Consider the following 20,104-nt stretch of genomic DNA (forward strand, 5'->3'; position numbering starts at 1 on the left):
TTTATGTAGCACTAGTACTGCAAGGCACTACTAGAACACAGCTGGCACACCCTCTGCATGCTGCAAAATCCTCCGTGTTCAATTAACCCTTACGGGTCCTTTTGGTTGAATTCGACTAAGTGGGTTCCAAGCTATACATCTCTCATTCACATCATGCAGTTAGTTGCTCTTACATGTGCTCACATGCATCATTGTGTGCAGGTATACGTGCATGTACATGGATACATGTGTTGTGCGCATTGCTATCTATTCATGTGTTTGCTTGTTGTGTCTGATGGAGTCTATCTGTATCTCGTTGGAGTGGGGGGCCTTCCGCACTCCACCTTCCTTTGGGTGCATTGTCTAACTAAAGGAGATCCATGTTTTGTCAACAGTTGGCAGCATGTGTTAGCAATAGACCCCACTAGACAGCACAAAGCTGTGCATCTCACCACGACAGTGTGTGGAATGGATGACGTAAGCAGTGCATACAGCACTTACAGAGATAACGGTGTTACGTAAATACTTGTGTACACACTGCCTGGTTGTTACACAAAATGATGTTCAGGTGAAATGAGTTGCTTTCATTATTTCTCTGTGGCTCTCAGTTTTCTCTGTTTTGACAGTTATATATCTTTCGCCAGAGACACAAATGGTTGCAAGATTGCAAAAGCCTACCTGGTTTCCAACAAAGATCTACAGCAATTCCTTCTTTCACAAGTGTTTTAAATCCATATCGTAGAGATAAGTTGTAAACAGCTTCAATCTTCAGATGTCACCCAAAGCCAGTTGTTTCACTGGCATTATGCAATTTACAAGAGAGCAAATCTATTTTCTGCAAAGAGGTTTGGTGTAGAGGGGAAAAAGAGCAGACTAAGTACAGAGTAAAAGGTCAAGTTTATTACGGTTCAAGTGGTTAAATATCTGAAAACACAAATTGACATGAATTGAATACACTGATGATTGTGCTGTCAAACGATGAAACTATGGAATCTATGAAAAGGTTGTGGGGGTCCCTGCTTCATCTCTCCCTCTCAACTAAGGGGTCCTTGGCCTGAAAACGTTGAAGACCCCTGGTGTAGAGGGGAAAAAGCATGGGACCAAGTAAGTATAGACCCTGCCCTGGTGGACTGAATGAACGTTTATGTGGTTAATACCTGCACAGAGGAATATGCATTTGTTTATTCATTATTCCTGCGTCTCTTTGGGGGCTTGAAATATGCGAACCTAATCAGTGGTCAGATTAATTAATCTAATTAGCGGTTAGATTAATCTGCACTTGTAATGAGGCTGGCTGACAACAGTTGAGGGGTGGGTTGGGTTAGACATGTGTTAGAGCTCTGTCTGTCTGACTGTGAGTGCAAGTGCGACGTGTGTACGTGCGTACGCGTGTACGTTTGTGCGTGCGTGCATGTTTGCTCATTCAGATGCCTTTGAATGTGCATAGATTCATCATTCGGGGCCCTGCGTTCAGTGTGACCTGGAATGCAGTAACAGCAGGGCTATCTATGGTTATGGTAATGATGATGATAATGGCTGATACGATATTAACATAACTAGCAGACTAGGAGACAGCATGACAGCAGACTGGGAGCCCACAGCTGAGACCAACAACATCCCTATAGTCCAGCCCCTGGTGGTTTGTGAGGATATTGCAAGCGGACACCCAAATAATTGGCAAACCACTGGTCTATCTGATGAAGTAGTTGATGGTCACGGTATCAAGGGTGTCAGTATGTGCTTATACACAGACGAGAGTGATTCAACACATGTAGCTTTACTGGGTCAAGCAGATAAATGTCAGTGCCATAATCATAATCATAACAGCATGCGTTCCCATTGGGCATCGGCCAAATGTTGTATACATTTTGGAAATTGGCCCCATCGATCCCCTGTCCTCACATTTGTGACCATGGATGTCCAACCTGCCAGACTCAGCCAAAACTCCAAACTAAATCATCACAATACATTTAAGTTCACGGTTAACACTAAAAAGGCTTGCAGGGCTTTTGCAGATATATCTGCAAGTTTTAAATGTTACACATTTACAAAGTACAGTCAATATGATATTTTCAAGTAGCAATTTCCTCCGCTTGTGATGTAATTTATACTGTGTGTTACCTTTACAGAATTTGTAATTTGTAAATTTTATTGTGTAATACTGTCAAAACGGTCTAAAATGGTTTAATTTTTTGGAAGGTTTCAACATATCGTATGCATGTATGCATGCAGATGAATCTCTCAGACACAGTACTTGCCGGCAACCATTGCAGAACAACCATAATGTACAAGACCAGGACTTGTGGAACCTTTATTATGTCACAGTCAGATCCTCAGATTGAGTCAATTCCAAATTATTCTAAGAACTTTGATACCAGTAAGACTCCCTAATCAGGAGATAAGTGGCCGCCAGGTCGCATACACAAACTTTAGAAGGCAATGGTAGGCTATCAGGAGGGAATATGGGAAATGGGACAGATCCATGTTGATGACACGTGTAGCGCTTTGCGTGATTTTAGGGCAAAATCTGTAGGAGCAGTGTCTAAAAATGTGTTTTGCAAAAATCGGCCTGATGGTGGCGCTAGATGGGACAGATGCATGTCGATGACATGACTGTAGAGATACTGTGTACCGCTTTGCATGATTTCAGGGCAAAATCTGTAGGAGCAGTGTCCAAACATGTGTTTCTCAAGACTCGGCCTCATGGTGGCGCTAGAAGAGGGCCATGTGAGAAATGAGGGGTTGTGGTTTGGCAGCCAAGGAGTGTGTGTGCAAAGTTTGGCATGGATCGGGCAACGGTGGCGGAGATATGAGTAGGGGGAAAGTGTGACGTGACGGACCGACCGACAGACTGTCTGTCTGTCTGTCTGTCTGACTGACTGACTGACTGACTGACTGACTGACTGACAGACAGACAGCCGGTGGAGGTTTTGATAGTAACTCCGACCTGACGATCGCAATGAATGAAATGTACTGTAGATCATATTTATGTGTTTTGGTTTAAATGCCATAACTGTACATGATAAATACATTCAAGTGGGTGATATTTAAACATAATTGTTAGAATAGTCACATTTAGTTTTTCATTATGTTTTTATTTATTTATTTATGTGTGTAATAATTTGAAGTGAATTGAATCATAGTGATTTTGAACCACTTATTCATCTATACCGGTAATTCAAGTTATCCTAACATAACTCCTCCTCCATAGCACAACTATAAATGTAACAATAAATAACTATAGAAATATAGTTTTGAAAATAGTTCACACCAACAATGGTGAATGATATAGTTATAGTTATCTTTATAGTTATCGTGCCAGTGGGAATAGCGCTTAATACAGTTAAAATACTGCACCAATAAAGGTAACAGTAATTGTCCCTGGTTTTCAATTAGGACCAGGCTACAGTGTTGCAACTATCAAGGAGCAATAAAGAATCATCACAATGTTCTTAGACCACAGTTAAAAGCAGCCTGCTAAATATAGAAACCAGTCAACTAGAACACACCTGCTCCAGATTAAGGAGTTATGGAGTAGATTACAATAGCTGTATCCAAGGGAACATATTAGTACACAAACACAACAGACACTCCCATCCCACACACACGCACGCACGCACGCACGCACGCACGCACGCACGCACGCACGCACGCACGCACGCACGCACACACACACACACACACACACACACACACACACACACACACACACACACACCAGTGGTGTCAGTTCAGAAAAAGCTAAGGTATGGCAACATGACTGGTGTCTTATAGTTATTTTACTGTAATTTAACAACATAATAACCAGCACAGATAGACAAAAAGACATTCATGGATTCATATTCAGAACTAACTTTTATCTTCCCCCTGGACCCAGGGTATGGCAGCTGCATACCCCTGCCATACCCAATTGACGCCCCTGACACGCGCACACACACACACACACACACACACACACACACACACACACACACACACACACACACACACACACACACACACTCACACACACTCTCACACACACACACACACACACACACACACACACACACACACACGCCCCAACTCAACATCCGACACATCAGTACCATCTGCTGTAGCTCTAGGGACGTCCCCAGCTCGCCAATAGTGAACATAAAGGGGACGGAGAGGAGGGGGACTCGTACTGAATGGACACTTGAGAACGGCCATGTGGCGCTCTGCAACAGAGTGCTTGTAAAATGGTTGAGGCAGAGGGCAAGTGAGGTTGGCTGGGGTGAGGGGGTGAGCGGGTTCAGATAATGGAATATTGGGACACCGATTAAAGAAACGAATGTCCACTAGATTTCCATGTGCAATGCATGCACGAATGCAGAAAACAAATGTCCACTTTAATGTCAATGTGCATGCATGAATCCAGAAAACAAATGTCCACTTTAATGTAAATGTGCATGCAAAAATCCAGAAAACAAATGTCTGCTTTAATGTCCAAAGTGCATGAACAAATCAAGAAAATAAATGTTCACTTATCCATGTGCATGCACAAACAAATGCAGAAAACAAATATGCACTTTAATGTCAACATGCATGCACAAATAAAATAAAATAAAAAATAAAAACCCTTATGAAGTAAATGTCCATGTGCATGCATGCACAAATCTCCAGAAACGAATGTCCACTTTAATGGCAATGTGCAATGTGCATGCATGCACACATCCTGAAAATGTGTGCAACTGCATGCTAATGTTCACCACAGAATAGGGATGTTAGGGTTAAAGCGGTCAAGAAAGAAAGACTAAGAAATGCAGGCGATGAATAAATGCATGACCAGTTGCAAGTTAGCCTTTCAACCGAAAATGCTGCTCCGAAAGGACGATTTACAGTTTATGGCAGAAATGAGAGACAATGCATTTCCAAATGCACAGCCATTCACAGGAGACTACAGTGGCTGTCAGTCATTTGTCATGTAAGCACACTGACTCTTGATATGCGGCCTGCTCCTGCAACAGCTCTGTAGCCACTCTGTATAGGGCAGGACTATGGTTTGATCCTGCAGGACCTTTCATTGTGCTGGCTCTTCAATGGGGGCAGTGTGGAGAAGGCCTACAGTATAGTTTGGGTTGGGCTGATGGTGAACACTGGCTCTCTTTTCTGTTTTTTCTTTTTTTTACATACTTACAACAATAATAGTAGTTTTGTAATAATCTCAAGTGAATTGAATAATAGTGATTGTTTTCAGCAAAAGGCCGATGCACAGGTGTGTAGGACAAAATGTGCATGTATTCAGGAGGGGATCTACTTTTTCTTTGATATTTTCTTTCTGTTATTATCAGAGATCCCCTCCTGAATCATAGTGATTTTATGCATTAAACTAGTATTCAAGAACCCCTTGGGGTAAACAGACCCCAAGTTGAGAAGTGTGATTATCAGTATAAGTAACAGTAATATTGTCTCTGGTTTTCATTTATTTATCAGGCTACAATGTTTCAACAACCAAAGGAACAATACAGTAGCGTGACTAGCGTCACAGTGTCTTAGACCAGTGGTTTCCAGCCTTTTCTGGATCAGGGACCCACTTAAAAAATTGTTTGCAACCCACCCATCTGACCACTTAACACGACGACAGCCTATTACAAATCCGTAAAACAAATGTTCACTTCTATGTGCATGCACAAAAAACATAACAATTTCAACTTATAGTCAATGTGCATTCACAAATGCCGAAAATGTGCAGCATGCAGTTACACACATGAACAGTGTGGGTGAAAGCTTGCCTCTACGCAACCACCCTATGCACATATTTCCAAGACTGAAAAGTACAGCATAGTGCAGTTCAGATACTATAAGCAAGTCTACTATAAGGATTTAAACCACAAGAAAGTGCAATGGCTTGTTTGCATTGGGGTCCTTTTGTACTCAATTCATAAAAGCATTAAGACAAATAAACACAGTACTATGCAAAAATAACATCAGAAAACAGTCAGAAAACAACAATTAGAAAGAAAGGTCAGGGGGAGGTAAGGATAGGCTTTGTCTTTTCACCAGTTTTGAGTTGCCACTGGCTGTAAGTGACTTTTCAGAGCGGTTTTAATGGAGGCCTTCCACATTTTTGCAGCATAGCAGGAGGATGAATTTATGTTTTGTGCCAAATCTGGCTTGGACGTGATTTGTGGAGCTGCCTCTGGTGTTGTAATTGTGAACATCCGTGACGTTTTGGAAGTATTTTGTCAGGTATATGTGTAGTGTGTAGACTATCTTGTACACAAGGCCCATTGCAAGGCAGCGGCGGCTCCAGAGAATTGTGACTCTATGGGGGGCTGGCTTTTTTAGAGCAGGGGGGAAATAATCTTGTCAAACAAATAATATAACTAGAAGCAGTGCTCTTCCGAGCACAGGTCTCCACCAGACTGTGCGTCCTGGTGGTGCAATCCTGCAAACTTTGGAAGCTAATATTAGCCACTCAGGATGGCATATGAAATATCATACGGATCAGACTTGATCACATGACTATAGAGATACTGTGTACCGATTTGCGTGATTTTTGGATAAAATCTCAAGGAGTAATATCCAAAAATGTGTTTTACATAAGTCGGCCCAAAGGTGGCGCTATAAAAGGCTTATGTGAAAAATGCAGGGCAAAGGTTTATCCTTAGCTTCTAGGGAGTGCGCTTACAAAGTTTGAAACTGATCGGTGGAGTTATAGGTAAAACCACAAATCGTCCTGTTATAGCGCCACCATGAGGCTGATTTAAAAACAATTAAGTGGCATTTCTTCCTCGGCCTAGTGGGAACGTGTGTGCGCGTTTTCATGATAATTGCACTTTGCGTTTGTGATTTGAGGCATTTTGTTCAAAACGGCTCGATCCCACAAACTTTGGAAGCCAATCTTAGCCAATCAGGATGTAATATGCAAAATCGGACAGATCCGTGTCGATCACATGACTGTCGAGATACTGCCTACCGATTTGTAGGATTTTTGGACAAAATCTGTAAGAGTAGTGCACAGAAATGTGTTTTGCGAACATCGGCCACTAGGTGGCGCTAGAAAAGGCCCATTTGAAAAATTTAGGGCAGAGGTTCTAGATTGGCTTCCAGGGAATGTGTGTGCTCACTTTGGCAGCGACCGGGCCAACAGCGACTGAGATTAGGCGCTCACAAACTGCGAGGACGCACGGACGCACGGACGGACGCACGGACGGACGCACGGACGGACGGACGGACGGACGGACGGAGGGGAAAACATACTCTCCCTCAGCCTTCGGCTGGTGGAGACAATAATACCAATATAAGACAAACGAGATTCTCTCGCTTAGAGTATGGATAACTGAACAGACCAGATCATTGGCAGATGCCAGGTCCAAATATGTGGACTGTAAGTGATCGGATAGGGTTTTTGTGTTGCTGAAGATGCTTTCCAACATTAAAAATATGATTTCATAGTATGGTTTACATAGAGGTCAGTCAATTGTCTTTCACATATTCAAATACATTTTATGTATTTATTTTATTCCTTAAATATTTTTCATTAAAATTTGGTTTGTGGGGTGGGGGGGGGGGGGGGGGGGGGGCTTAGGGGAGGCTAAGCCTTCACCAGGGGGGGCTAAAGCCCCCTCTAGCCCCCCCTGGAGCCATCCCTGTTGCAAGGTGCTGTACTCTGTCAGCTACCATGAGCCATCCCACACTTTCAAAATGATCAGGGATAAGGTGAGCCCGAGATGGAAGGTTAAGCAATAGCCTATAACCAGTTTGTTTTGGGCTGTTTGGAGCCTTGTTTTAAAGGCCTTAGTTTGAGGCGCTGTACCATACATGGACTCCATAGTCAAAGAAGGGTTGAATGAGTGATCTTGCTAGAGTCTTCAAAGTGTTCTTACAGACCAAGATAACGGCAGTAGTAGGTGTATCGAGAACAGTCAAAGCTAGAAAAATAGTGATACTTAAAGTAGCCTACTATAATGGATTGCAATGTTATAATGCTTTTCTAAGCAAACAAAAGTGTCCATTGGTCAGTGCAAAAAGCAGAAGTGACAAGTGCTCCCAGCTAAAACCGCACAGGAACCTTCCCTCCTAGTAATCCTCAAGTAAAAAATCCTCAAGTAAGGGATAAAGTGTTTGGATGGCACGGAATACTGTCCCTTGAACGAGAGAAGCTTCTTCCTGCAGTATTGTATGCGCCTTCCAATCGTCTCTTGCGACGTATATCCCCCTTGCATCCTGACCCACACTACGAACCTCATTGCACAGCGCCCCCGGGTCTCTGCAATGCACCTCTTGCGTCGTGCACCGCGCAGATGTGGTATGTTCAACTCGGGCATCGAGCCCGATTTTGCCACCACGGCGTGTATCCATAGTCCATGTATACCGTCTCTCATGCTGTCGGCACCCGCCGCCTGGCTATTGTCTCCAAAAATCACCAGGGCATTGAGCCCCAGGGCCACACGCGTAAGAACGTTTAGACAGGCAGGCAGCTAGAGCTAGGCCTGTTTCCGAACTTTGCCGCCAGCCGGCCGATCAGAAAAACAACACGGAAAAACTGATTAAACTATTATATACACAAGAAAACAAAGACCCCCTAAACAAGCCAAGCCTGGCCAATGTTATGAGTCACAACATGAAAAAAGAAGACAGGAAAAAAAGGAAGAAAAAGAAGTTAAGTGGAAAAAAACTGCTGGGCTCCCACTGGACACGTCTGCCTTGAGGAGCGACGGAAGTGGATAGTGGAACTTAACCACTTCACAGTAAATACTTTGTTACCCTATAGATCAGGGGTAGGCAACCTTGGCACAGGGGAGGCTAATCACTGGCACACTGGCATACGTGTGATAATTCAAATTAAATATGAATAAAAGTCTAAAGATTATTACAATGACCGGCAAATATGTCAAATTTGTCGGACAAAAGTCACAATCTGCTGGAAATATTTTATTTGGATGTGTTTTCATAATTAAACGTAATTTTGACATGGCACACTATAGAACGTGAAAACATGGCACAGGGTCAAAAGCGTTGCAGACCCCTGCTATAGATGCAAATAGTTCCCTCTACATCAAATCTCTTCGCCGAAAATTGACGATCGATTTGCGGATTTAGCATCACTGCTAAATCCGGTGTATTTACGCTACATTATTACTGTTCATTATGCTCTGTGCATTCGAAATAAACAAATAAAGTAAAAGATGAGCTCACAGCGTCTTGTGTTCAACACATTGTGTAGATCTGATATTTTTGGCTAATGTTCACCCCAGAAAAGGGACACTGGGGTTCAAGTGATCAAGCTTGAATAAAAAGACAAGAAAAACAAAGAAATTCAGGCGATCATTAGGCTAAATGCATGACCAGGAAAATTAGCCTTTCGAGTCAACTGAAAAGGCTGCTCCAAAAGGACAATTTACAATTTATGGCAGAAATTGATTTACAAGTGCACAGCTATTCATTCGTTGTCAGTCATTTGTCATGCAAGCACAATAGAATTACTGACTGTTGCAGGCAAGTAAGAAAACAAATCTATGCAATTTAACCATTTACAGACAAACCCTAGATCATTACGCTGTATACTAGAATATCTAATATTGTCCTAGTCTACATCAGATATCTTTGCTGAAAATAGCCTGTCTATAAGCTCCCAAGGCCTTGCGTTGCAATTTGTAGATCTACTACTTTTGCCTGAAATTCACCCCAGAACGGGGACACTAGGGTTCAAGTGGTCAGGCATTGGGTGGTTAGAATTCTTCAGAAATTCAGGTGAAATGAATAAATGCATGAGCAGGAAAGGTTAGCCATTCGAGTCAACCGAAAAAATGCTGCTCCAAAGGGACAATTTACAGTTTATGGCAGAACTTGAGAGACAAAGCGCTTCCAAACGCTACAGCCATTCATCGAAGACTGCACTCGTTGCCATTCATTTGTCATGTAAGCTAAAATGGGAAATGGCGAATAAATATGCAGCCAGCAGCGGTATAGAGCTTGGCTCCTGCAATGGCTTCTGTAGTCTTTTGGAGGCCTAATGTTTTGATCCTGCAAGAACGCTCATTGTGCTGGTACTTCAATGGGGGCGGCGGAGTGGAGTTTATGGTGGGGTGGGGAGGGCTGTTGGCTCTGAATGGATGAATGAGAGCTGACTTGTGCCGGGCACAGGGGCTTTTCTCCTCGCATTTAACCTGCTCCTCCCCACCTCCCTCTGCACTCTCTGCCCCTCATCTCATTATGGGGGAGAGCAGATGGATGAGGGCCTGTGGATCTGTTGCCAGGCAGACATTTTTAAGGGTGTTTGTGTGCGTGTGTGTGTGCGTGCGCGTGTGTGTGTGTGTGTGTGTGTGTGTGCGCGTGTATGTGCGTGTGCGTGCGTGTGTGTGTGTGCATGTGTGTGTGTGTGTGTGTGTGTGTGTGTGTGTGTGTGTGTGTGTGTGTGTGTGTGTGTACTACTGTACAGTGGTGGAAAAAGTACTGACATATTTTACTCAAGTAAAAGTATCAATACTGCAATATAGAAATATTCTGTTACAAGTAAAAGTCTGGAAATGTTCTTGAGTAAAAGTATGAAAGTGTTGGCATCAAAATGTACCAAAAGTAACAGTACAAAATGTTCGAAAATAGCCGATCTATAAGCTCACAACGCGTCGCAATATGGCTAAAGTGGTTAATGTTTGTTTTATAATATCATAATTTATATCTGCAAAGTAACTAGTAACTTGAGTAAAAGTATAATATTTGGATCCAAGATGTACAGTAGTGGAGTTTACATTTACACCACTTTACACCACTGCTACAAACCGGTGGGGTCGGGGACGGCGTGTCAAATTGGGGACACAATTGGTGTCACCACTTTGATTTGACTGCTGTTTGGTAAGGTTAAATTAAGGGTCACGGGTAGGAAAGTATCCACCAAGGATAAGGTAAGGGTTTAGGGTTAAAGGCCCATTCCCACTGGGCCAGATAACAGATAAGAAAAATCTCTTTCTCCAGATATTTTTCCTTTCAAGTGGATTGTAGATACAGATATTTGTTTTATCTGTGACAGATACAATTTTTTATCTGTATCTACCATCCACTTGAATGGAAAAATATCTGGTGAAAGAGATTTTTTATGGGCCTTAAATCAGTTATGGTTAAGGTATAGGGTAAGGGGATATGGAAGGAATGGAAGTCAATCCAACAGTGTCCCTAAAAGATTGACAAAGAGAAGTCAGAGAGAAGGTGGAAGGGCACGTCCGTGCTCCCAATTTACATTTTAGGCATTTAATCCAGAGCGATTTACAAGAAGCAGGTAATACATCAATACATCAACATCAATACATCAAATGCATAGAAATAGTAATCTAAGAAAAAGAACGTAGGTAGCCCAAGCACCTACAGTATTCAGTAAAAACATTATATAAAACCTAAAAAATGCTATCTAACGTACATGTATGTAGTCATTGAGGGTAGGCGAGGACTACGGTAGGTGCTATGGGCTAAGGCTGAAAAGGTGAGTCTTCAGACCACATCAGACAGAATAATTAATCCAGTATCTGGCTTAAAGTCCTGTTCGCAATTTGGTGTTAGGGGAGTTTCTCACCTGAACTGAGTCAGTGGGTCCCTAGACATGAAAAATCACAGAGGTGCTCGTCCGCCATAGTGCCAGGAATGGCGCAATGGCCAAATCAAATATGGCTGCCATCGGCTATGATGAAAATCCAACTTTTCTGTTTCTGGGTGTATATGCACATGTAATACCTCTATTTGGACTAATTGTGGTGTGGGGAATTCATTTCTGATATTGTTTTGACCATTTTGGGCGATTTGGACCTCAAAAGGTCATGGTCAAGGTCATTTTGCTATTCCGAAGACCGTGGGCCATAACTTGGCCATTGTTAGGAGTAAAAACAGGTGCAGTAGGTCTAAATCAACTAATGCTGACATGTATAATTCATTTCTGACATTGTTTTGACCATTAAGGATCATCTTGTCTTTGAAATATCAATGTCAATGCCATTTTCTAAAAACGATTTTGTTCATTACTTGCACTTTTATAGTATTTTTTGTAAGTTTGTTACTATTTTATAGTAAGTTTGTTTTCTTTATAACAAAAGACATACTAGTGGGAAATACAACAAGTAAACATCCACATTTAACTTTAAAGGGGGGTTTTAAATGGGTGTTTAAATGAGCAAATAAGACTATTTACGAATAAAAGTGACAAATAAAATCACACAACAAAAGCACACACAAAATTAAATAACAATTTCCAAAGTGCACCATATTGGGATTGTGTGCATCCAAGTTAGTATGATGTGTTTTTACAGGATGTATTCAGCAAGGCAGCCATATCCTCGAGAGTCGAAGTGTTCCTTGCATCCGTCCAATGTTCCATTGGTTCTAGTCTTTCCTCAGGTTCCTTGGCTGTTGCAAGCAGGTGGCAAGACATGCACTAGAAAGGTGCCTTGTTGGTCTCAGGCAGCAGTTGTACTTCTCTGCTACCAATGCTGTCTTGTTCTGTCAAGGTCTTTGCCTCTCCAAAGTTTGTTAGATATTGTATTCGGTCAGAAGCCATAGCTGCATGCTTAGTCCCCACCTGGCCCATGCAGTCATTTCCAGTTTCCAAGGCATATGTCCCCTGATCACTGTCTTGGCTAGTGGTGCTCCAAGATGAGAGACTGCTTGATGCTGTAGAAGCATGTGCCGCTGCACACCTAGTGCCATACTGCTACCAGATCTACTTAATCCCCAGTGCTTGGAAGTATCACTACGACAACTCTCTGGGGTCCACTCATAATCCTGGCGACCCATTATTCCCTCCATTAGGTTAGGGTTATGGGTAGGTTTAGTTATAATAGGGCCAGTTGACTCCACATGTACCAGCAGCTTGGTGACAGCCTCCTCAATCTAGTTCAATCTTTGGGATCTCTTCACCTCCAGCCCCTTTTGCAGGGAGCCACTCATCATCATCAGAGATAACAGAGTCGATAGACGCACCCATCCCTCATCAACTTTACACATTCTGGGTGTCTGAGGTGAACAAACAGCTCTCCAGCTGTGTGTTCGGAATATGGTGGCCATTCAAGCTTGTGGCGATGTAGGTAGAACGGCTGCCTTGGAATCTGAAGGTTCCAGGGTCGATTTATGTCTCCTCCTGCTTATTTGTCGAAGTGTGCTTAAGCAAGACACTGAACCCCTAACTGCTCCCGATGAGCACCTTGCATGGTTTCTTGGTGTGAATGTATGTGTGAATGTGTGTGTTAATGGGTGAATGTGAAATACATTGTACAGCGCTTTGGAGAAGAGCGCTATATACTGTAAATGCAGTCCATTTACCATTATCATCTCTGTTGTCTCTGTTGATGATGTCGCTAGTGGAGAAGAGATCCCAGACATCTTGAATAGGATTGAGGAGGCTGACACCTGGTGCATGTACAGCCTCCATTATAACTAAGCCTATCCCTAACCTTCACTAACCTAATGGTCAGAATAATGGGATGTCGGAACTATGAGCGGACCCCAGAGAGTTGTTGTCTCCTTCATATTACTGCTATACTACACCCCATATTTCCAAGCACTGGGGATGAAGGAGATCTGGCAGCAGTATGGCACTGGTGAGACTCACTTGCACTGCATCAAGCAGTCTCATCTTGGAGCACCACTAGCCAAGACAGTGATCAAGCCACATATGCCTTGGAGACAGGAGATGACTGCATGGGCCAGGTGAGGATTAAACATGTAGTTATGGCTTCTGACCGAGTACAATGTCTAACAAACTTTGGAGAGGCAAAGACCTTGACAGAACAAGACACAGTATTGGTAGCAGAGAAGTACAACTGCTGAGACCAACAAGGCACCTTTCTAGCGCATTTCTTGCCACCTGCTTGAACAGCCAAGGAACCTGAGGAAAGACTAGAACCAATGGAACATGGAACAGGGCATGACATAAAGGCTTGTCCTGTTGTCCGGGACAAGTGCCCATACTATGGAGTGGAGGGAGCAAGGGGGGTCATTAGCCGTCCTTTTGTTATTATTTCAATGTATGAAATTTTTATCCGGACAAGTGACTTTTGTCTCCGGACAAGTGAATGGGAAATATACTTGTCCAAAGGACAACTGCCTCAAAAAGTCAATGTCAAGCTCTGATGGATGGAAGGAGCACTTTGACTTTAGTACACTCCTGCCATGTCTGAAGCAAGACACTCGACACTGATGGAGTTCTGTGCATCATATTTTGCCATGGGACAATGCCAAATCCATCCTGTAAAAACACCTCATACTAACTTGCATGCACACAATCCCAATATGGTGCACTTTGAGGGAAATTGTTATTTAATTGTGTGTGTGATTTTGTTGTGTAATTTTATGTGTCACTTTTATTCGTAAATAGTCTTATTTGCTCTTTAAACACCCATTTTAAACCCCAATTTAAAGTTAAATGTGGATGCTTACTTGTTGTATTTCTCACTAGTATGTCTTTTGTTATAAACAAAACAAACTTACTATAAAATAGTAACAAACTTACACAAAATACTATAAAAGTGCAAGTAATGAACAAAATCGTTTTTGAAAAATGGCATTGACATTGATATTTCAAAGACAAGATTATCCTTAATGGTCAAAACAATGTCAGAAATGAATTATACATGTCAGCATTAGTTGATTTAGACCTACTGCACCTGTTTTTACTCCTAACAATGGCCAAGTTATGGCCCACGGTCTTCGGAATAGCAAAATGACCTTGACCATGACCTTTTGAGGTCCAAATCGCCCAAAATGGTCAAAACAATATCAGAAATGAATTCCCCACACCACAATTAGTCCAAATAGAGGTATTACATGTGCATATACACCCAGAAACAGAAAAGTTGGATTTTCATCATAGCCGATGGCAGCCATATTTGATTTGGCCATTGCGCCATTCCTGGCACTATGGCGGACGAGCACCTCTGTGATTTTTCATGTCTAGGGACCCACTGACTCAGTTCAGGTGAGAAACTCCCCTAACACCAAATTGCGAACAGGACTTTAAGCCAGATACTGTATTAAATACCTGGGCACTTCAGGAGAGAGACTACCCATATAAGCACGGCACTCGGTGCCGCGCTGTTACCGTTCATCACCACGAAAGCGTGGGGTGGCTCAAAGTAGCAGAGCATCTTGCAATGGGCCTGGTGTACAAGATACACTACACCTCCAAGATACCCATGTACCTGACAAACTACGGTACTTCCTAAAGGTCAAGGATGTTCACGATCACAACACCAGAGGCAGCTCCAGTTATCATCATCAACGTAGATTTAACACTAAACAAGGCTCTAATTCCTTCTCCTGCTATACCACCAACATGTGGAACGCCATTCCGCAAGCCTTAAAGGAGAGCATATCCCTAGCCTCCTTCAAAATTGGTATGAAAAGTCACCTTCAAGCGGCTGCTACTTGTGACTTGTAAATAGACTAAGCCCCCATGCTCCCACCCCCCCTTTTTTCTGCCATTGTATTTGATGTTATGCTTTTTCTGCTTTTGAAATTGATGTTATCCTAGATAAAGTACTATGTCTATCCGTCTGTCTTTCATATGTTATATGAGATACATAAAGTGTGGTTCCTGTGGAAATAAGCCTTGGCTTTCTAGGATCTCCTTTTAGACCTTGTACCAGTGATTTGTGCTGTCATGAAACTGTACTTTTTTCTAATGCAAACTTCTAATAAATTCTTCAATCAATCAATCAAACACAATGCATTCCCAGTCTAAATGGGTTAAACCCCCTCCCGCTATGAAGAACATTCCTGGGGGGCCCCGCAGTGAATCCTTGTACCCAGGGCCCAGAATTTGGTGCGACACCCCTGTGGGTGACTGACGTTTCCACTTTCGTGGAGTCAAACAGGACCTGAAGGCAAGTATGCATGGGTGAGAGAGGCTGCAGCTGACTTCAGAAACATTCAGTTGATTCACAGTGTTGTCTACACACAATGCCAAGCCTGAGATCATTGTTCTTTAACCCTCCTTGCAATGCAAATTTAGTGGCATCTTTTATGCTTGGGGTTAATTTGACTACAGCAATTTTAAACCCCCATAAAATGATTATAATTACAATTGTTACCAAAATTACTTTGTTTCTTTGTTGATTACCTACATACCTACCTAACTACCCCAAAATATACAAATCACCATAAAATCTCACTGATTGACCTACATTTTTTGATGGCTTTAAATTTTGATGGCTTTAAATTATTTCTAAGTATAAGACTATAAGATTTTTATCTCTGCCTGGCCTAAACGCTGGGAGGTGGAGATAATTATTTCGGACCTGTCCTGTTGCGCATGTCTGTCCGTCTGTCTATGGAAAGCTTATCTCTGGGCCTATTTTTACAAGAAATGACAGAAATCATCATGAATGCATCAAATTGATACCAAACAACACCGATGCATACATAGTGTGTGCAGGACATTAACAACAAATCATCATGGTAATTTCATGTTTTGCAGTAAACATCAAATTATGAAAAAGTCTTTGAATATGAAAAAAGAAAGATGTCGTAAACATCAATTAGGAAAAGTCATAGAATAGGAAAAAAGAAAGATGTTAATCACTTATATACAAATGCAAAACATCAAATGACCCCAAACATAATGGAAAGATAAGATATTCTTTTATATGGAGATAGCTAATGACATGAAGGCAGGGATTTCCCTATCACTCTGCGTGCGTGTGTGTGTGTGTGTGTGTGTGTGTGTGTGTGTGTGTGTGTGTGTGTGTGTGTGTGTGTGTGTGTGTGTGTGTGAGGGGACAGAGGGGTGGTTGATAAGTGGAGGCTCACAGCGAGGGGTCATGGCAGTCTAAAGCAGCTGTTGACTCTTACATCAGTCCATAATGCTCAGGAGCAGACATACAACATGTTGCAGCCAGCATGACTGCTGCATGATTTACATCCACATTCACATTCAGATGACCTTAATTATCCCAAAGCCAAAGGGCAATAAAAAGATATATTTTAAATAAAATGATATATTCTGTTCTTGTCCTTGTCTTATATCTTCTGGTGTGTTCAATACTTTTAGATAATCTCTATATGTGTAATAAACTTCTGAACTTATCTTGTGACACTGCCTGGTGTTATCTTGTTCTGCACGCACGCAACTCAACTGAAACATCACTCTCCACCCTTATAATAATAATGATGGCATTTTTATAGGCCTAGTGCTTTTCTAAGCAAGTTGCGAACTCAACACGCTTTACAATGGTCCATTCATTCATACACTAGGAATTTGGGAAGTGAAGCGGTGAACTGTTATATGAGATACTTAAAGTGTGGTTCCTGTGGAAATAAGCCTCGGTTTTCTAGGATCTTCTTTTAGTTGACCTTGTACCAGTGATTTGTACTGTCATGAAACTGTACTTTTTTCTATTGCAAACTCCTAATAAATTCTTCAATCAATCGAAAAACAGTCGACGCCACCATCCTCACTCCCCACATTCACACAACTGGCAAGCTACAGTAACCCCATTGGAGGCAATGTGGGGTTAAGCGTCTTGCCCAAGGACACTTCGACATGTGGACAGGAGGAGCCGGGATTGGAACCGCCGACCCACGGATCATTGGATGACCTGCTTCACCTCCTGAGCCACAACCTCATAAAGCTAGAGGGAGACTCATAAGAAAAGCTACCCCTTGATTTTATTACATTTTGATATAGTTTTAGTCATAGTCTTTTGAATAAAATGTCATTTATTTTTTTGTCATATTTTAGTCACCTGAAATGTTTACGTTTTAGTGGCGTCGTAATGGCAAATTTCACACTTGGTTGCACTTTGAAAATAGCCGATCTACAAGCTCACAACGCGCCACAAGCTGCGAGGCGTTCTGAGCTTGTAGATCTGCTATTTTCAGAGCGCAACACCCCGAGCCCAACCAACCAAACATAAAATTACTTGTCTTTTAGTTCTACTGGATCTGTGTTCTCCACTAGTCCCTCCTTAACATTTTTGTTTAGTTTTTATTTGTTGATGAAATTGTCAATATATTTAGTCTTAGTTAGTTTTCATCATAGCTTAGTTTTTATTTCATTTTAATCAGCGGGGAAAAAAAGGTAGTCGACAAACATTTTTTACCATAGTTTTAGTTGACAAAATCAACACTGGCTAGAGGGAGACTCATAAGGACCACATGGTCGGTCAACTGAATTCACATTCATCACAACAGTATATATAAATATATACTGTATAAATGCTGTACTCCCGGCCTAAATTGTCATGACTGCCTTCAGTAGTACACCCCCGAGATGAATACAATTCGTTGCGCTGAGAAAATATGTACTCCTGTTTTTGTTTTTGTTTTCCCCCTTTCCCCACTCTACTTATTTTTCCTGTTTTTCATCTATTTCTGGAGCTTGCACAAAAACTAATTTCACCCCTGTTTAACACCTGTAAACCTGGTGATAGTGATTCTGATAACTATCATTAACCCTCTAAGGCCCTTAAGAAAGAAAACTCATTACTGCATGCCCACAGCTTGTCCACAAAAACACAGCTGCAAGGGATTTAACTGGCTTTTAAAATGAACGCATCAGTCAGTGCATTGATTCTTATTTCTTGCATCTTTGCATTGGTTAACTTAAGAATTGATTTTTCATTGATTTGCATTGATTTCATTTGATAAGTGTCTATGTGGCAGTTCACTCCCTCACTGACACCCTCAGATGTTGCCTCTCTGGCTGTTCTTAAATCCACATTAAGGAACAAAGGTGATGGGACCTTTGACACTAGGGCCAGTGTTGCCACTTGCCAGGTCAGCAGGGTCACTAGGGCCCAAGGTGGAGGGGCGCTAGTAACTTTAGCTATTGAAAAATAGCAGATATACAAGCTCACAGCGCGGCACCGAGTGCCGCGCTGCGAGCTTGTAGATCTGCTATTTTTGAGAAGTCGTGAAAATGTGTGCAAATCTTTGAATATATGTATTTTTTAAGCGAACATTTGTAACTCACATTTTGCTTCTGGGTGTCCCTGGAACGAAATATTTTGAGATGGGGGTCCGTGGCCAAATACATATCATCTTGGGGGTCCTTGACATGAAAAGGTTTGAGCACCACTGACATGGAAACATAGGTTTCTTGCACACATTTTCTCAATTTTTCAAAAATAGCAGATCTACAAGCTCGCAGCGCGGCGCTGTGAGCTTGTATATCTGCTATTTTTCAATAGTTAACATTCATGGGGGGCCCGCGGTGAATCCTTGTACCCAGGGCCCAGAATTTGGTGTGACGCCCCTGCAGGTCAGATTATTATAAGCGACTTTGGGCTTGCTTTCTTGTAAAGTCTTTTTTGGGAGGATTGTTTTTAAGGTGTATAGTTGATTATTTGGGTTTACTTCAGTTTAACACTTTAACCCTACATTGGCTATTTGTAAATAGCCGGATCTACAAGCTCACAATCTGTTGCTTTATGGCATGTTTTAAGCTATATATCTGCTATTTCTCAAAGAATATTGAAACAAATGACAATACATATAATGTTTTTGAACCATTTTACTACACGAATCCTGTATATGATGGGTCATTGGCACAAAATAGTTTCGCGTGGGGTGAGGGTCAGTGGGAAGTCTTTGAAATGAACATGTTTGAGAACCACTCTCTAAAACATTAAACTATGTATTTTGACTGAGCTGCATGTCCTAGTTGCTTATTTCTCTTGCTAAATCTGGCAACACTGATCAGGGCTACTACTACTCTTTGCAATTACTGATCTGGGATCAGATTTAAAAAGTAAACTTGCCATATGAAACACCTTGAATTGCCTTTGTGTATGAGATGTGCTATAAACTAGCATTGCCTTATATTAAACCCTATGGCCTATGCAGTACACTTTACTTCAAAATAGCTACAAGCTCACATCAACACGTCATAAAGCTCACAATCACATTGTGAGATAATGTTCACCTATTTCAGCTGAATGTCCATGACATTATGGGATGCTAGGGTATTCATCAACAACATTTTACTAGACTGAAAATACAAATACAAAGCTACCCTATGTTGCAAAGTGTTCGGAACTAGATGTAAATAGTGTTGACTGCTTGATACGCGTTGCAGAATAACATCAAGTTTCTACACAGAACCAACAAGACAGAAATTATGTTTCGTTATTTTTTTTTATTGTAGCTTTTGGTCATACAACAGATGCAAATTTCTTTTTGA

Source organism: Nannobrachium achirus, assembly GCF_963921795.1.
Source record: "Nannobrachium achirus genome assembly, chromosome: 15".
NCBI classification, from domain to species: domain Eukaryota; kingdom Metazoa; phylum Chordata; class Actinopteri; order Myctophiformes; family Myctophidae; genus Nannobrachium; species Nannobrachium achirus.